Source organism: Sorex araneus, chromosome 6 (genome assembly GCF_027595985.1).
Source record: "Sorex araneus isolate mSorAra2 chromosome 6, mSorAra2.pri, whole genome shotgun sequence".
NCBI classification, from domain to species: Eukaryota; Metazoa; Chordata; class Mammalia; order Eulipotyphla; family Soricidae; genus Sorex; species Sorex araneus.
The window spans coordinates 92,826,767-92,844,895 of NC_073307.1; the positions used below are offsets into that span (position 1 = coordinate 92,826,767).

General features: G+C 47.8%; 1 pseudogene; it reads left to right on the forward strand.

Annotated features, from left to right (window-relative positions):
* The first annotated feature begins 4,083 nt into the window (after window positions 1-4,083).
* Window positions 4,084-5,120, forward strand: LOC101555812 (ubiquitin-like-conjugating enzyme ATG3; annotated as a pseudogene).
* Window positions 5,121-18,129: the final 13,009 nt, after the last annotated feature.

Genomic DNA, 18,129 nt, shown 5'->3' on the forward strand with positions numbered 1-18,129 from the left:
CACTCCAGGAAGCTCAAAATTTTTAATGGAGTGCTACCACGGGAGTCAATTTTTAACTGGGTAGCATCTTGGGGCATGTGTAGGACTGCTGAAGTTTCCAGAAGTACAGGGAGATGCTGGGAGGTGGAGCCCACCCCAGACTCTTGAAAGCCTGGTGATTTCAGTCAAAAAAACCCGCATTCCTGAGTTTTTCAGCAGATCAATTGCTGGATGCAGCTCACTGGAGCAGAGGAGTCTGGCTAGGAGCATTTCGGGGAAGTGGAGTGTGGAGGCTTTTGGGTGCTGGGGCTCTGTTTGGGCGGGTGCTGGGATAACCCACCTCCCTCCTGGAGTTGCCTCAGATGCGTCAGTCTTGAGTGGAATCAGGAAAGTGTCTGCAATTTGTTGGTCTCTTTCGAGATTTATTTCTGAGTCTCTGGATCATGACAGGGCAACTTCACTGCCTCTGCCCACTCCCAAGTGGAGCCAAATGAGAAAGAGTGGGCAGCTCCAGGAAGATGGCCAAGCCGACGGATCTCTGCTATCACTGTATCTGTGTGAAGCCTCGGAGAGAACTTGCTGTATCTACATACAAGTTTAAAACAATCGACCAATGGCAGAGTGTACAGCATTTTCTCCATGCCCATGTAACCTGGAAGCTGAGCAATTGAGGTTTTTTAGCTGGAAAGTGCTCTGTTGAGTACTCACTGAGGAGCGTGCAAATATGCAGCCTGAGGTGCAGTGTAAGGAACTGGCCCAGGACAGACCACAGGAATCAATTTAGCTTTCTCAAGACTCTTTTTACAGGAGCCCGCATGGCAGAATAACTTGATTTTCTGCCCCTGAGCAAGGAATTCGTATACAGGCACCCCGAGTCACAAGAAGGGTGGTGGTCAGACCAGATAACCAGACCGATATCACAAGACCCATATCACAAGACCCATATCACAAGACCCAGGACTGCCCCCAGAACCGGGACATTCCTGAATATTGGCTCGAATACTGATCTCTAAAGCCATAGGCTAAGAAGTGATGTCCTTTTAAATGCATTGGTTAAGAAAGTTTGTAATATTACAAATCTATTGGCTCTGAAATGCGCGGGCTCTGCTGTAACAGCCGGGGAAGGCCTATCTAAGATCTCCTTTGGAGAAGCTCGGGGTCTTTTGCCCAACCTGCTGGACCTGCGTGTCCGTGTAGGCGGCTGGACCCTGGCTAGCCAGTCTTACAATAAACCCTGCTTGCTGTTTGCAGTCTCTGGAGTCTCTTTGTCATTATAGGGAGATTTCGATCCGCGCCCTAACATGCAGCAGTCCCCAAACAGGAGGGCTGAGGTGCAGAGGGCATGCTAGAGGGATCAGTGAGGTGCAGCACCAGACAAGTGCAGGGGGCGCCCTTTGAGGGGAACTCCGGGCTCTCTCCTGGCTGTCAGGAAGACAGTGGGCTTCCTGCCTGGTCACCTTTGGGATAAAATACAGCCTGAATGGGCCTCGGAGAGGACAGCACACAGAGTCCAGCGGGTAGGGCACATGGCCAACCTGGGTTTGATCCCTGACACCATGTAGGATCAGTCCTCTGAACCTCTGGAGGTGATCTCTGAGCTCAGAGCCAGCAGAAACCCCTGCAAACTGCAGGGTGTAGCCCACAAACCAGTAACATAAAGTAGGATCGTGAAAACAGCATCTGTGTGCTCTGATTTGTTGCGTGAACGTTCGTGAGGTCGGAGGCGCTGAGATAAGGAACGCAGAAGAAATATGTTTCATGGAGGATCTAGGTTCTCTCTGAATCTTAGACAAAGGTAGAGAGCCTCATGATCTCCTTTTATTGATCATGGTACCTCTAAAGGGTGCAATACAGTGACATCACCAAAGTCATCAAAAGATGGTACAGGAAGAACATTGAGGCGGTAGAATATGCATTGTTTCCTTGCATCTGCAGGCCAGTAATCTTGGCCTCCAGAAAGAAGATACAAAACCCTTGGGCTAAAAGCACTTGGATTTACATCCCAAAGACAAGGCTGGGCTGCCACATGAAAGCTACATGTCAATTACAAAACTAGGCAGCACCTGAAATCTATGTCCCAAAGACTAGGCTAGGCCAGAGCCTACAATTTATTTATTTATTTATTTATTTATTTATTTATTTATTTATTTATTTATTTTTTTGCTTTTTGGGTCACACCCGGCGATGCACAGGGGTTGCTCCTGGCTCTGTACTCAGGAATTACCCCTGGCGGTGCTCAGGGGACCATATGGGATGCTGGGAATCGAACCCGGGTCGGCCGCGTGCAAGGCAAACGCCCTACCCGCTGTGCTATTGCTCCAGCCCCCAGAGCCTACAATTTATAATATCAAAGCTCAGGCCTGGCTAACACCTGAGATCTGCATGTCAAAGACCAGCCTGGCTTCTGTGAGGGAAGGAAAACTGCTCTTTTCAATATACTGAAATTATTTTCCGAAGGCAGCTTGAAGGGGGAAAATGTTCCTGTCTGTAGTACAGTCTATGTGGCCTCCCCTGGTAGCTCAGTCCATCCCCAACACTGATTGTACTGGCATTATGTGATTCCTTTGGTTCTTTCACAATTCTTCAACCTTCATAAGGAAACATAAAGATTTCCAACCTTTGTAAGGAAACAGAAATGATCATGTGATACTGCAGCGCCAACCCTGTGGCTGTCCCTTTAAGGAGGAGAGGTGGTCCCAAACTTTGTATGAGGGAAGTATAAGCACAAAAGGGTATAAATCTGTAACTGTACCCTCACGGTGATTCTCTAATTAAAAATAAATTAAAATAAATAAATAAATAAATAAATTTAAAAAAAAAAAGGAGGAGAGGTGGTCTCCTTAACCTTGGAATCAGCTCAAGCATGTTGACAGCAGCATTACTCAAAGTGTCCACAAGGGGCCGCCAAGCCAGCGTCTCTCAGCGGACGCGAATTATGATTTACATTGAACATCAGGGTTCTCCTCATTTCATAATAAACTCCTTTCTAATTTCTTGATTGTTAGTGTGAGGAACTGGCCCAGGACAGACCACAGGAATCTATTTAGCTTTCTTAAGACTCTTTTTACAGGAGCCCAGATTCTAGAATAACTTGTCTATATGTCCTGGAGCAAGGAATTTGGATACAGGCACCCTGGGTCGCAAGAAGGGTGGTGGTCAGACCAGATAACCGGACCCATATCACATGACCCATATCACAAGACCCAGGACTGCCCCCAGAACCGGGACATTCCTGAATATTGGCTCGAATACTGATCTCTAAAGCCATAGGCTAAGTAGTGATGTCCTTTTAAATGGATTGGTTAAGAAAGTTTGTAATATTACAAATCTATTGGCTATGAAATGCGCGGGCTCTGCTGTAACGGCCCCGGAAGGCCTATGTAAGATCTCCTCTGGGGAAGCTCTGGATCTTTTGCCCAACCTGCTGGACCTGCGTGTCCGTGTAGGCGGCTGGACCCTGGCTAGCCAGTCTTACAATAAACCCTGCTTGCTGTTTGCAGTCTCTGGAGTCTCTTTGTCATTATAGGGAGATTTCGATCCGCGCCCTAACAGTTAGACCCACACCTCTGGGAGGAACTTTGTCGTGCAGGGGTGTGAGTACCTGGGAGTAGAACTACCCCTCAGGACAAACAAAAAATTTTGCCAGATCATGTACTGGCATTACCTGATTTCTCAGGTTCTTCCACAATTTACCAGAAAGAGATCTGCGTTACTGTGGGTAGACTTGATTTTCTCCAAAGACTGAAAATTATAGTTTCTATAGTATAGCGTCATAATATCAGAGTTTATAGCATGAATGGGGACTGGAGCGGTAGCACAGCGGGTAGGGCGTTTGCCTTGCTGGTGGCCGGCCCAGGTTTGATTCCTCTGTCCCTCTTGGAGATCCTGGCAAGCTACAGAGAGTATCCCGCCCGCAGGGCAAAGCCTGAAAAGCTAACCGTGGTGTATTCGATATGCCAAAAACACCAACAAGAAGTCTCACAAAGGAGACATTATTGGTGCCCACTCGAGCAAATCAATAGCATGAATGGACAAAGTTATTGCACACCTTCACCACCAGGTCTTTATTTTCAGGAGAAATTCCTCTTCTGCTGCTGAGGAGGCATGAGGAAGCTGAGTAACCCGGGTCTCAGTTTTCTCTAAGGCAAGCAGCAAACACAAGATCCCATGGCTCTATTGAGGTCTTGGGGATTGATGCCACCAAGGCTCTGGTGTCCACAGCAACGAATTTGTCCCTTTGGTGGAGGAACTTTGAGAGGAAGAACCAGTGTAAAGATGGGCAGGAGGTATCACCCCAGAAGAGTTTGTCTCAGCTGGAGATCACTTCATCCATCAAGTGGATCCATCAGGCCATGAGCTACAAGGAAGAATTAAAAGTGAACCATATCTACCAACAGCCAAACAGTTTTTGGTCATCGTAAAGGTTCCATGATATAACGTTGCAAACAGATGGAACATTAGGATGAATTGGGAGCAATCATCGAAGAAGATGATGTGATGGGGGATGGGTAGATACTTATCATAACACAGGTGTCACCGGAAGCACCAGAGCAGTGAAGGAGATTACATCGGCAAACAAGGCCAGTATGAAGCTCCAAGAATGCTCAGCGTTGTGTGAGGATAAACAAGAGGAAGACGAGGGAGAAGCTGCAGCTATGGCAGATATGATGAGAGTGGACTTTTGGAAACAGATGGGGCTACACTGGACACAAGGGAAATAGTAGTTTGTAAAACCACAACTGAGACTGGAGGTGAAGATGCTATTTTGCAAACCAGAACGTACCATCTCTACATCACTTATGACACATATTACCGGACACCATACCGGACTATGGTTATTTGGCTATGATGAGCAATGGCAACCTTTAACAGTTGAGCACATGTATGAAGATACCAGTCAAGATCATGTGAAGAAAACAGTGACCAGTTGAAAATCATCCTCACCTCCCACTGCCTCCTATGTGTTGAGTTCACCCGTTCAGGCACACTGAGGTGATGAAGGTGATGAAGGAAATCACCGAGATCGTTGCTGAGGGAGAGGGAGAACTTGGTGTTGATAGGTATCTGCTAATTTTCTTGAAATTGGACAAGCTGTCATTCCAGCAATAGGACATGACTGCACAAGGCACTTCACAATGTAATGATGAGAGAACAGAACCTCTCTAATTATTAGTTCTGAGTTTTAAAGAAATAGCTCCTAGATCTACCATTGACCAGACTCAACAATGTGTCTTATGTCTCTAATAAAGGGACTTACATACTTATGCATTAAATAAAGAGCTCCACTACCAAAAAAAAATCACGACACAGGCAGACACTGGGAGACCACTGGAAACTCTGTGAGTTGGGCCTCTCTGTGATGCTAACTTGCTCCCTTTCCCTCATTCTTTGCGTTTGTGATGGGCCATCCTGGCTCCTGCAAACATTTGCTTCTGCTCAATTAATTCAGTGCATCATGTGTCATTGCAGAATGCAGAGGAAGGAAAAACCAGCACCCAGAGACTCTCAGTACCATGATGCCTGTTGGGCTAGTTTAGAACACAAGGTGGGTACAGACAGACAGAATTCCACGGGGAGGAAAATGAGGTTCAGAGAGACTGTGTCTCTTGTATCTCTTGACTACGTTTTGACAGGAGAATTTTGTGACCTGGGAGGTAAATGAAATGTCCTTTCATTTACCCTCACGTTTTCAAACGAACCACGGTTCCCACGAATCTTTGGGTTTCACTGGAATTTCATAGTCTGCCCAGGCACCCTGACTCCAAAGGGCACTAGGAATGATTTACCCCAATGTCCACTGTTTCAGCTTCAGGACATCACATTCATCACCACTGCTACTAGGAAGTTAGCACCAGGAAAAACAACTCATTGGAATATGCTATTTGGTGGAGCTGGGAGTGGCAGGGGGTGAATTCTTTCTTGCTGGACATCAATGCGTAGGAAGGGTCAGTTTGCATTTACGACTTCTCCTTACAACTTCTATAGCCACAACTAGTTCTCTGGTGATGCTCAGAGTGTCCCATGCAGGCTTCTCTGTGGTCTTCCATGTCTCATTATTCCACGTGCCTAATGCTTCTTCTTCTTCTTCTTCTTCTTCTTTTTTTTGCTTTTTGGGTCACAGCCAGCAATGCACAGGGGTTACTCCTGGCTCATGCACTCAGGAATTACTCCTGGTGGTGCTTGGATGACCATATGGGATGCTGGGAATTGAACCCGGGTCGGCTGCGTGCAAGGCAAACGCCCTACCCACTGTGCTCTATCTCAAGCCCCACCTAACGCTCTTGAGTGCAAAGCCAATCACCTCTTCCCTTGCTCTCTAACCCTCTTTCCTTCTTTATTGCAGCCTCTATGTTCCTGTTTTGTGTTTGACACATCATCCTCTGCCTTACCCTCCCTTTCTTCCCACCAACCCCTCCTGATGTGGTCTGCCACATAAATCCCAACTCCTTTTTTTTTTGACATTTTATTATCTTTTTTTTGTTTTTTAAAATTATTCACAGTAAGTTATTACATTCAATATTCCAACACCACTCCTACCACTATGCCACCTTTCCACCACGATTGGTTCCTATTTTCCTAACCACCAAGAAATGCCAGCTCTTGAGTCACCAGCCCCAGATCTTACCTCATCCTCAATTCCCCTCTCATATGGATAGTGACCCCTTTCCGCCACACATATTCCTTCTGTGTGTGCTGTTCGGGAAACATCAGGTCCTACAGCAGATCTGTAGTTCCAGTCGACTCCTCTAGTATCTCATCCAGCAACTGGGCATGCCGCCGCATCCTCTCTGCTGTCTCTGTCTTCGCCCCTTCCATTAAGTGCTTTGATTCCTGCACCAGACAGCAGACGTCATTCAGAACACAGAGGCCTGTTACGACCACACCCATGACCTGGACTCTCCAGTTCACGGTCTCTGCTGGCTTTAAAATGGCCCTCTGCAACCAGCTGCCCAATGGGAGCAAGATTGTGACTGCCCAATTTCTACCTTCGTTGGCCAAATGGGTAGCATGAATATGTTTGTACATCAGGAGAGTGTTAAATAAAGAAGAAATTCTGGACTTGTTATTGCGTAGAACCCCCATGGCCAGCTGTCTTGAAGAGACCCCCATCGTTTTCCTGCCATTGGCCTTGGCTTCTATTGATGACAAGTTTAGCTGCTCCACGATGCTGGTGGTCACAGTTGCAGCAGTAGCCACTGCCCCCAGCCCCAGTGCCTTTGCTGACAGTTGCACATTAGGGTCTCCTGTCACGGGATCCGGAACAAAGGCCAGGATGGACATGACACCAGATGCCAGCCCGGCAAAGCTGGCCACCACATTGACCACAGTACAGGCCAAATTGACTAGGTCAGCTCTCATGGCGAGCTCTCTGCGCAATGCAATGTGCTTGCTGAGTTTCACTGTCACCTCAGGAAACACCTTTACAGTCCTCTTCCTGAGTATGGCGGTCTCTGACGGGAACAAGTTCTTGTGCTTCCAGAACAGACATGTTAACACGACGAGAAGCGTGTTAGTCAGAGTGCAGTAATGATATAAACAAGACACAAATATAACAAGGAGGAATAGGAACCTCGCATTCCCCTTCTTCTTCTCTGGTTGGTGCTTCTCTTTGCTTTCCGTGGCCAGGAGTATCTTGTGTTTCCTCAGACCTTCCCGTAGTACCTCTCCTTCCTCTCTGGAACAAAGAAGCAGTCACATGCATGTAACAGGATGACATAAAACGGGCTGGACAGAGTCTATCTCACCTATAGCACAGAGCTTTTACATGCAATTATGTGGAAAAGATTCTTTTACAAATCGCCAGCAAGTTTTCTCGACAGCAGACTTTGGACATTGTAAAAAAGTCATGGTACTTGAAATCAGTGAATAAAAGTTAAATGTTATATATTTTCCCTGTTTTTAGCAAGAGTTTTCTTTTTTTTTTTAAATTTATTTATTTTTAATTAGAGAATCACCGTGAGGGTACAGTTACAGATTTATACACTTTTGTGCTTATACTTCCCTCATACAAAGTTTGGGAACCCATCCCTTCACCAGTGCCCATTCTCCACCACCCGTAAACCCAGTGTCCCTCCCACCCTCCCCAATCCCATCTCCCCCCCACCCCACCCTGCCACTGTGGCAAGGCATTCCCTTCTGTTTTCTCTCTCTAATTAGCTGTTGTGGTTTGCAATAAAGGTGTTGAGTGGCCGCTGTGCTCAGTCTCTAGCCCTCATTCAGCCCGCAACTCCCTTCCCCCACATGGCCTTCGACTACAATGTAGTTGGTTGATCGCTTCTCTGAGTTGACCTTTCCCCGGAACGTGAGGCCATTAGCAAGAGTTTTCTTAAAAGAAATTTAGGGGCTGGAGCGATAGCACAGCGGGTTGGGCGTCTGCCTTGCACGCGGCCGACCGTGGTTCGATTCCCAGCATCCCATAGAATCCCCCGAGCACCACCAGGAGTTATTCCTGAGTGCATGAACCAGGAATAACCCCTGTGCATCGCTGGGTGTGACCCAAAAATAAGAAAAAAAAAGAAATTTAGAGCGATGAGAAGAGTGGGGGGTGTTTAAGAGAGACCGTGGGATTCTCCAGGGGGAAATAAAGCTGGTATCGTTTGAAGGGATTCATTTTGGGCAAGGGGCACAAACAGCTGTGCCCAGCGATTACTCCTGGCTCTGTGCTGAAGAATTACTCCTCCAAGCGCTTAAGTACCTTATGAGGTGCCAGGGAGTTGGTTCTGGATTGGCGACATGCAAGGCAAATTCCAGCATATCCACTGTACAAAAGACACAGGACCCTTCTTCCCACCCCATTTTCATGCATTTCAATCCCTGACCATTCGCTGCTCACATAGGACACAGAAGAAACATCTCTCATCTACTGGAGACAAGGTCCAGCCTCAACTTAACCGAAGGCCTCTCTCGGCCAGGAGGAAACTAGCTGAGGGCGGCAGAATGGGTTCCCTCGTGTCTTCCTTTGGAGGTACCTGGACAGTTGGATTTCTTCCACGAACGTCTCCCAGGCTTTATCATCATTGAGCAGGAACTGAAGGTCTGGGCCCATGACGGTCAGGAGAGTCCGAGCAAAGCGTCTCCTCACTAGATGGAGACAGAGGACACGAGGTGAGAGGGCTGGGGTGCAGCTCCGCTTGTGCTGAGTCCGTGGTGCGTCCACGTGTCTCTGTCTGGGCACCGTGGGCAGAGTCACTTGGTATCACAAAATGAACTGTTTTGTGTGTTTGTTATTTGTTTTTGGCCACATCCAGATCAGCCTGCTTCTTGACAGGCACCGTCTATGCTTGGCATTAAAGTTTGGGTGCCATGATTTCAGAGTTGTTGACTCTGTGGTTTGGGTACTCGGCTCTCTCCTTCCGGAACACCACCCATGCACGCGAGTCCCCTCAACTCCTGGCCCTGAAGCTTCTCATCTCTCTCTCTCTCTCTCTCTCTCTGCCTTTCATTCCATTTCCTTCTCCTCCCTATTCTCTGCACCTAAGGGTGACCTAGGTTTTACAATCTTCATCCCCCTCCCTTAAGTCACTGCATTTGCTCATCTAGTTATTCTAAATACAAGTGATATTCAACGTGTTTTTCTCCTTCTCTCTTACTGCATTGAAGAGGATATCTTCCCATTCCATTTATGTTGCAGCTAATTGCCTGACTTCATCATTTCTTACAGCTTCGTAGCATTACTTTGTGCATATAGACCACATCGTCATGATCCATTGCTCTGTTGTTGGACTTAGCTACAGTATTGAGCACTGCAATGAATAATGGTGTGTATATATATATATATTTTGAATGAATGTTTTCCTATTTCTTTATATGACTGTTTATGTTACTGAAAAGGAAAAAAATATCCTCTTACACAATGTTTCCTCAGTCCAGACAAAGCCTTCTTGTAACAAACATTCCCTACTTCACTGTACAAGTTAACTGTTACTTCCTGTAAATGTATCCAAAAAGTAATGTGGCACCATCCAAAGAGATTGGTGTCCTGGTGTCATTCATGTTCTGGATCACCAGATTGTCCCAATGTGTCTAGACCTTCAATCTCTAGAAAATGACCCAGACTATGTGAGCAAAGACCACCTTGGGTGGATACTTGACCTATCACTGCTTGTCCAACTCTCTACCTTACGAGAATTGCACCGACAACAATTTCTTTTGCCTACGGTGGGTCGGCATAGTGCCTACATCTGCTTTTGGGTCTTGTATCACACCTGGCATTGCTTTGGGGCTACTCTCTCAATCCTTCAGTGCTGGGGACACTCCCAGCGTGCTGGAGGACCCTGGGTGTGTTCTAGCACCATGAACTTTCTCCAGGCTGGTTCTACTCTGTGCTTTGGTTCCTCTGACTTCTTTCATCATCTCTATTCTTTGCCCACCGTTTTTTCAGTCCAGAAACCTGGGACCCCAGCTTTCTTATCTCTTATGGCACCCTAACCTCCAGAATTTTTTAAAACTTGTTTTATTTTTTGCTTTTTGGGTCACACCCAGAGATGCTCAGGGGTTACTCCTGGCTCTGCACTGAGGAATTACTCTTGGCGGTACTCTGGGGACCATATGCTGGTAATCGAACCCGGCTTGGCTGCGTGCGATACAAACACCTACCCGCTGAGCTGTCTCTCCAGCCTCACATCCAGACATTTTCTCTGGCCCCACCTCCTCTTGTTTGCTTTTCCCTGTCTATGTCACCTTGTGACTCATGTGAAGGTTCACCTGTTTGTAGACGTGCATCTCAAAAGTGGCTTTGGGCTAGCTGGCCTTGTCCCTTTCTCCCCAGCATCTTTGCCACGCTGCTCTTTCCAGGTTCCAGTTTTCCCTAGTGAAGGGTCTTCACCCTTCTCTTTCCCCACTAAATTCTGAGCCTCCTGCAGATACCTGTACATGTTAAACCAAGTGGGGAAGTGGATCATTGATGTCAAGGACCAGAAGGAGCCGGAATGATCAATGATAAGTGCATAAAACAGTCCTCCTCGGCAGAGGACATCACCTCTGGACTTTCTTGTTCAATTCAGCTAACAGGATCCTTTTTTTTTCCTGCTGTACTTTTTTTTGGGAGTGGGGCGGTTTACACGCGTCAATACTCAGGGGTTACTCCAGACTCTGCACTCAGGAATTACTCCTGGCAGTGCTTGAGATACCACGTGGGATGCGGTGTGTGGGGTAGATTGAACCTGGGTGTGTGATAGCACAGCGGGTAGGGCAATTGCCTTGCACTCCACCTACCCGGGTTCGATTCCCAGCATCCTATATGGTCCCCCTAGAACTGCCAGGAGTGATTCCTGAGTGTAAAGCCAGGAGTAACCCTTGTGAATTGCAGGGTGTGACCCAAAAAGCAAAACAACAACAAAAACGAACCTTAGGCAATCCTTCAGCTGGAAAGTCCAGTAATATCTCTTTTTCAGAAAACCCCCAATTTGTACACAGTCAGATGAGTTTTTCCTGCGATACCATGTGAGTGTCCAGCAACAGAGGCAGAACAAGATGGGACAGTGGGTGGTGGACAAGGACCCTGGAATATTGAATGAGTTGCTCCTTGTGTGAAGGAAGAGGGGAACGAGTTGCAGAAGGACAGCATGGTGAATACACTGAAGATAAATCAAAATATTCTTTTTTTTTTTTTTGCTTTTTGGATCACACCTGGCAATGCACAGGCATTCCTCCTGGCTCTGCACTCGGGAATTACTCCTGGCAGTGCTCGGGGGACCATATGGGTTGCTGGGAATCGAACCCGGGTTGGCCACGTGCAAGGCAAACGCCCTACCCTCTGTGCTATTGCTCCAGCCCCCTTCGTCCTTGAGTCTTGACGGAAATCCTGTGTCCCCTCACCCTGGGCAGCAGGGCCCTATGGTGCCAGTGGCCAGAGCACAGAGGGACAGACTCAGATACCCCACCCTCCTCCTACTCTGCTGCCTCCAAATTTCCAAAGTGAGGACAGCCCCTCTCCCTCAAATTCACACTCAATCTGGGGTCACTGGGTCGGTGGACACAAGGACTAGAGGTGTTAGGGTGTCCTGGTGAGCACATCTGACCCTCCTGCCCCCACTGTTTAGGGCCCCGGGCCGGGGCAGCTGTCACAAGAAGTGGCATAAAATCCAGGCTCTGCTGCTTCCGAGGGAGCTGGACTAACCCTGAGCCTGCCTTCGTTGTTGATTTTCCTTTTGTCAACAATCTTGTTCTCAGAGTATTGTTGTGAGAAGGTGTGAGTGGGGGTCCCCTCTGCCCAGCTTACCGAGGGTGGAGGGAGGGGGGGTCCTCCTAAGGCTGCGGGGACAGGGAAGCAGGAGCCAGAACAGCAGGCTGGAGGAGAGGGAGCACAGAGTCCAGTTAATAGAGTCTGGATAGAGAAACTGAAACAAGTGCTTGGGGCAGGTGGGGCTGGGAAATCGATACTCATCAGGGGCAGCAGGAAGGGTTTAACTCTATCACACCACACCCAGTGTCAGGGCACCGGAGTCTCCATCCACTTTCTTTTCAGTTCTTTGGAGGGGGGTGTGTAACCTGCCTGTTCTCTTGCTTACTCCTGGCTCTGTCCTCAGGGTCACTCCTGGTGGGCTCAGGGAAGTATTTGGGGTGTCAGGAGAGAATTCAGACCTGCTGCCTGCCAGGCAAGAGCCCTGCAGGCTGTGCTATCTCTCAGCTCCCCCCATCTTCTTCTCAGCCAAGAGAGACCCTCGGCCCCACCCCAAACCCTGCTTTCAAATTTCTCTCAGCTTTTGCTTTCTCTGAGGTCCTTCAGGGGGGAAATATGTCAGCAACAGACGGTGGGAGCCCAGCTAATCATTTCTTCTCTTCGGAGAGTTTATCCTCCACCTCCCATCTTTCCCCCTCACCATCTTTCTTCTTTATCTTCAATGCTCAGCACAGTTCCAGGACCTCAGGGGATGCTGGTGGTCTCAGTGCTGTGAGGCTGGGCCCAGACAGCTTCTAGAACCTCCTGACCGAAGTCCAGCTGCAAGAGCACCTGCTTCTCCCCTGTGTCAAAACTGTGCTGTGTCTGCAAAGCCCGCAGCGGGGCATCACCACGTCCGTGAAGCCCCTCCAGCCTCTTCCCTGCAGAGTCCACCGTGCCCTGCTCTGCCCCGTGGCCCCTGGGAGGGAGTCTAAGTGCTTCACACTTGTCCTTGGCTCCCACTTCTTGACCAGCTGTGTCTCCTGAGGCTTGTTCCCGAGGTAGCCCCAGTGGCCTGGGTCCCAGGGACTCACCTGAGGAGACATGTCCATGCTGGTCTCCAGCCCTGAGGAACGGGAGTCAGTGAGGCCCTTCTGGCCTCTATCCTAGCTCATTTGCACCAAAACCGTGTTTTCCCTGCCTAAATGAAAAATAATCTATGGAGAGAGCAGAGGTAGAGCCAACTCAGAGAAGTGTAGGCCCCGAAGGGCTCTGGGTGGGGTTTAAAGGAGAAGACAACGAACCTTCGAGGGAAATATATTCTTACATATGTATATATAAGTGATATCATGTGCCAGGTCCAGCCCACAGGAATCATGGGATGCCAGGAATTGAACCTCAGTCAGCCATGTGCAAGGCAGATGGCCTAGCTGCTGTAATAATCGTTCCAGCTGTGTGTTTCTGTATTTTGGTGGTGCTCAGGGATTACTCCTGGTAGTACTGGGGAAGATCATGGAAGAGCCTGGCAAGCTCCCCGTGGAGTACTCCATATGCCAATTACAGTAACAATGACAGGTCTCAATGCCCCTGACCCTGAAAAGAACCTCGAATCGTTGGGAAAAACGAGTAAGGAGAGGCTGCTTTAAGATCTCAGGGCTGGGACAAATGGAGACGTTACTGGAGCCTGCTCAAGTAAATCGATGAACAATGGGATGACAGTGATACAGTGATATATTGTTGGGGACGGCCTAGGCACTCCCTGCCTCTGTCCCTGTATCAGGGGCTGGATGTGGAGAAACTTGGCGTGAGGAAGAGCCATCTCCTGACAGCAGGTCTTGACAGTCGGCCTAAGGGCCACCATGCTCTGGCGGCCAGCCTGGAAAGGGGGTAGAAGGGCCACCATGTTCCAGCGACCTGCCTCGAGAGAAAAGCTGAAGGGCCACCATGCTCTGGCAGCTGGACTCGAGAGGAGGCTGAAGGGAGGATTGGCTCATCTCTGCCTTGGCCATGCCCTTGTCACATCTCCTTTCCTTGTTCCTCAGGGCTGAGATCATGATCACGAAATCCCGTTGATCGTCGAGTTGCTCCAGCAGTCTCAGTAACGTCTCCATTCGTCCTATCCCTGAGATTTTAGAAGCCTCTCTCTTCTCGGCCTTCCCAACGATGCCGCATTGCAGGCTCTTTCAGGGTCAGGGGAATGAGATTCAGCTGGTTACTGGCTTTGGCATATGGATACACCATGGGGAGCTTGCGAGGCTGTCCCATGTGGGCAGGAAGCTCTCAGTAGCTTGCTAGTTTCTCCCAGAGGAAAAGGAAGGTTATTAGATATCGCTCTGAGATAAGGAACCGAAATAACAAGAAGGAACAAAAAGCAAGTAATATTGGAAAAAATAAATTTGCTTGCACAGCTTGATTAATATTGTTTATGCAGCTTCTGTAACCCGCTAATCATTGCTAAAATAAGACTATATGAACCAGCTTGGATTTCAATTAACTTGCTGTATGCATACTACTGTACGCATGTAGATTGCATGCAGTCCTCCCTAGCCCACTCAACTCTCATTCCCTCTCTCTGGTCAAGGGTCAAGGTTCAAGGAGACCGCGCTGGACGCGGCAGCATATCAGCACACAAGACTCAATCTTTTGATAACATGTTAATCATCTCTCATAGAAGGGCCCCTGGGTGAAATACAACAGTCTTCACACACTTTCCTCCAAGGAAACTTTTTGGGATAATTTTCAGCGGTTGATTCCTAACAAACAAAACAAAACGGATTATTTCGGTTGTGCTTTGGGGCCGGGATTGGGGCTCGGGATGGAGACATCTGAAATATGGGAATGGGAAGGTGTTATGATGGTGGGATTGTTGTTTGACTATTCAGTGTAATCAAATATTGTGAACTATTTTATAATAATAAAATAAAAGTAAGAGTAAAAGGGCCCTGGACGTAATTGGTCCCTCCACTGATGGAGCCTGGGCAGGCTGACCACCTTGCTGGGAGAACGTTTCTCCTTTAATTTCTCACGGAATCTCCACCATCTCTCAGGCTCCTTTAATCATGAAGACGCGCTCAAGAAATGGCTAAGTTCACACAGAGCTCATTCATGGTAAAAAAATCTTTAGCACAAATAGAAATGAAAATAACATATATCAAGATAGTAATGGCAGAGTAACCTACAGCCGGTATCTTAGTCAATGGTGAACAAGTAAATGGTGAACAACTAAATGGTGAAATGGTGAACAACTTTCCCCTGAAATCAGGCACATGTATCAGGGGCAGCAGAGGGAGACTGGGGGTTCACAATCAACCTGTGACCCCTGGGGTCCTTACAGGCCCTTGTCTGTAAGCACTGCAGAGCTCAGAGAAGTGTATTGATTACTTCAGGCATCAGTGAGGCATCACACAGAGGGCGGCCTTGAACTTGGCCACAGTGGCATGTGCCTCATGCAGGGCATATTTCTTCTTCTTTGTTTCTTTGTCTTTTTTTTTACAGGGTGGGGTGTTAGCACAGCGGGTAGGGAATAGGGCCTTTGCCTTGCATGCAGTTGACCCAGTTTCAATTCCTCCATCCCTATAGGAGAGCCAGGCAAGCTACCAAGATTGTCCCGCCTGTCCCGCCTGTACGGCAGAGCCTGGCAAGCTACTCATTTCATATTTGATACGCCAAAAAAATTAAAATAAATTTTTATTAGTGAATCAATATGAGGTACAGTTACAAGCTTCGTGTTTGCCTTTCAGTCATACAGTTATCTTTTACCCTTCCCTCCAGCAGTGCCCATTCTCCTCCACTAATGATTCCAGTAGCCTTCCCACCCCCCGAAACTCAAGAATTTTAATGGTGTGCTATGGCACACAATTAAAGAAGTTCATTTTTAACTGTGTGGCAGATTTGGGGCATGTGTGTGTGACTGCTGGAAGTTCCTGAAGTACAGGGAGATGATGGGAGGTGGAGACAACCCAACACTCTGTAGGAGCCTGGGGATTTCAGCCAAAAACCTGCATTCCTGAGTTCTTCAGCAAATTAATTGCTAGATGTGGCTCATTGGAGCAGTGGAGTCTGGCCAGAAGCAAGGCGACTATGTGGAGTGCAGAGGCTTTTGGCTGTCGAGGCTCTATTTGGGCGAGTGCTGGGATCACCCACCTCCCCCCTGGGGTTGCCTCAGATTTGAGGTTGCCTCAGTCTTGAGCGGGATCAGGAAAGAGATTGCAAATTTTTGGTCTCTTCTGAGATTTATTTATGAGTTTCTGGATCATGTCAGAACACAGTTCTATTGCCTCTGCCCAATATCAAATAGAGCCAGATTAGACCGTGCAGCCTCAGTAAGATTCCTTAAGGTGACTGATCTATGCTATCACGGTATCTGTGTGAAGCTTCAGAAAGAACTTCTTCTATATCCATGCAACTTTAAACGAATCGACCCTTAGAAGAGTGTATAGTAGTTTCTCCTTGAGCATAAAATCTGGAAGCTGAGCAATTGAGTATATCCATGGTCTTAAGCTGGAAACTTTTCTGCTGAGTATTAAGGGGGATGCAAAGATGCAGCCTGAGGTGTATCAGTCCCTAACACGAGGTCTGAGACACAGAGGGCATACTGGAGGGATCAGTGAGCTGAAGCACCAGACATGGGCAGGGGGCGTGCCTTTTTTTTTAATTGAATCATCATGAGAACAGTTATAAAGCTTTCAGGTTTAAGTCTCAGTCATACAATGATCAAACACCCATCCCTTCACCAGTGCAGATGTTCCACCACCAAGAACCCCAATATGCCCCCCTCATAACCCCCCACCCTGCCTGTGCGGTAGATGATTTTTCACTTTACTGTCTCTTTACGCACTCTGATTACATTTAAGTTTTAGACAGAAAACTCACTACTATTATTTGGAATTTCGCCCCACAGTCAGACCTGCCGAAAAGGCACCATTAGATAATTTGTTTTCTAGTGCTGATAATGAAGAGCATATGATGTTTTGTGGCCGCAGTTGTGGCCGCGCGGTTTTGGATTGTGGTACTTTAGTAATTAAGTAAGAGGTATTTCTACCAGAAGCCGCAAGGTTCTGAGATTGGTTTGTGTGCCTCTGGGATCATGGCAGTTCAGGAACGAACTGCCCAAGACCGTTCGTTGGCGGCTGCTTGGGGTCTCATCTGGGCAGGGAGCAGGAACGGTTTTGTCTACCCATCTTGAGATTTCTCATGTGTCTTGTCACTGCAAGCTCCTATCTCTCTGTCAAATAGGCTCTGAAAGATGGCAGTTGCCATGCTGAGACCCAGGGGAAAAGGCAGTGGGACAAAAACCCTTCCCCTCCCTTTGTAGGAGATGCGCTTTTAGGGGAACACAAGGCTCTCTCCCTGGTTGTCAGGGAGACAGTGAGATTCTTGTCTGGTCACCTTTGGGATAAAATACAGCCTGAATGGGCCTGGGAGAGGAAGGCACACAGAGTCCAGTGGGTAGGGCCTATGACCAATCTGGGTTTGATCCCTGGCATCACGAAGGATCAGTCCTCTGAACCTCTCTGGGGGTGATCTCTGAGCACAGAGCCAGAAGTAACCCCTGAAAATTGAAGGGTGTAGTCCGCAAACCAGTAACATAAAATAGGGTCATGGAATCATAGCATCTGTGTGCTCTGGTTGTACTGGCATTATGTGATTCCTCAGGTACTTTCACAACCCTTCAACCAGCATGAGGAAACATAAAGTTTTACAACCTTTGTAAGGAAACAGAAGTGATCATGTGATACTGCAGCGCCAACCCTGTACATGTCCCTTTAAGGTAGAGAGCTTGTCTCCTTAACCCTGGAATCAGCTGAAGCCTGTTGACAGCAGCATTACTCAAAGTGTCCACAAGGGGCCGCCAAGCCAACATCTCTCCATGGGTGAAGAACACTTGAATTATGATTTACATTGAATATCAGGGTTCTCCTCATTTCATAATAAATTTCTTTCTAATTTCTTGATTTTTATTTTTTGATTTTTAGACTCATACATCTGGGCGAACCTTGTCGTGCAGGTGTGTGAGAACCTGGGTGTAGAACTACCCGTTTGGGCAAACA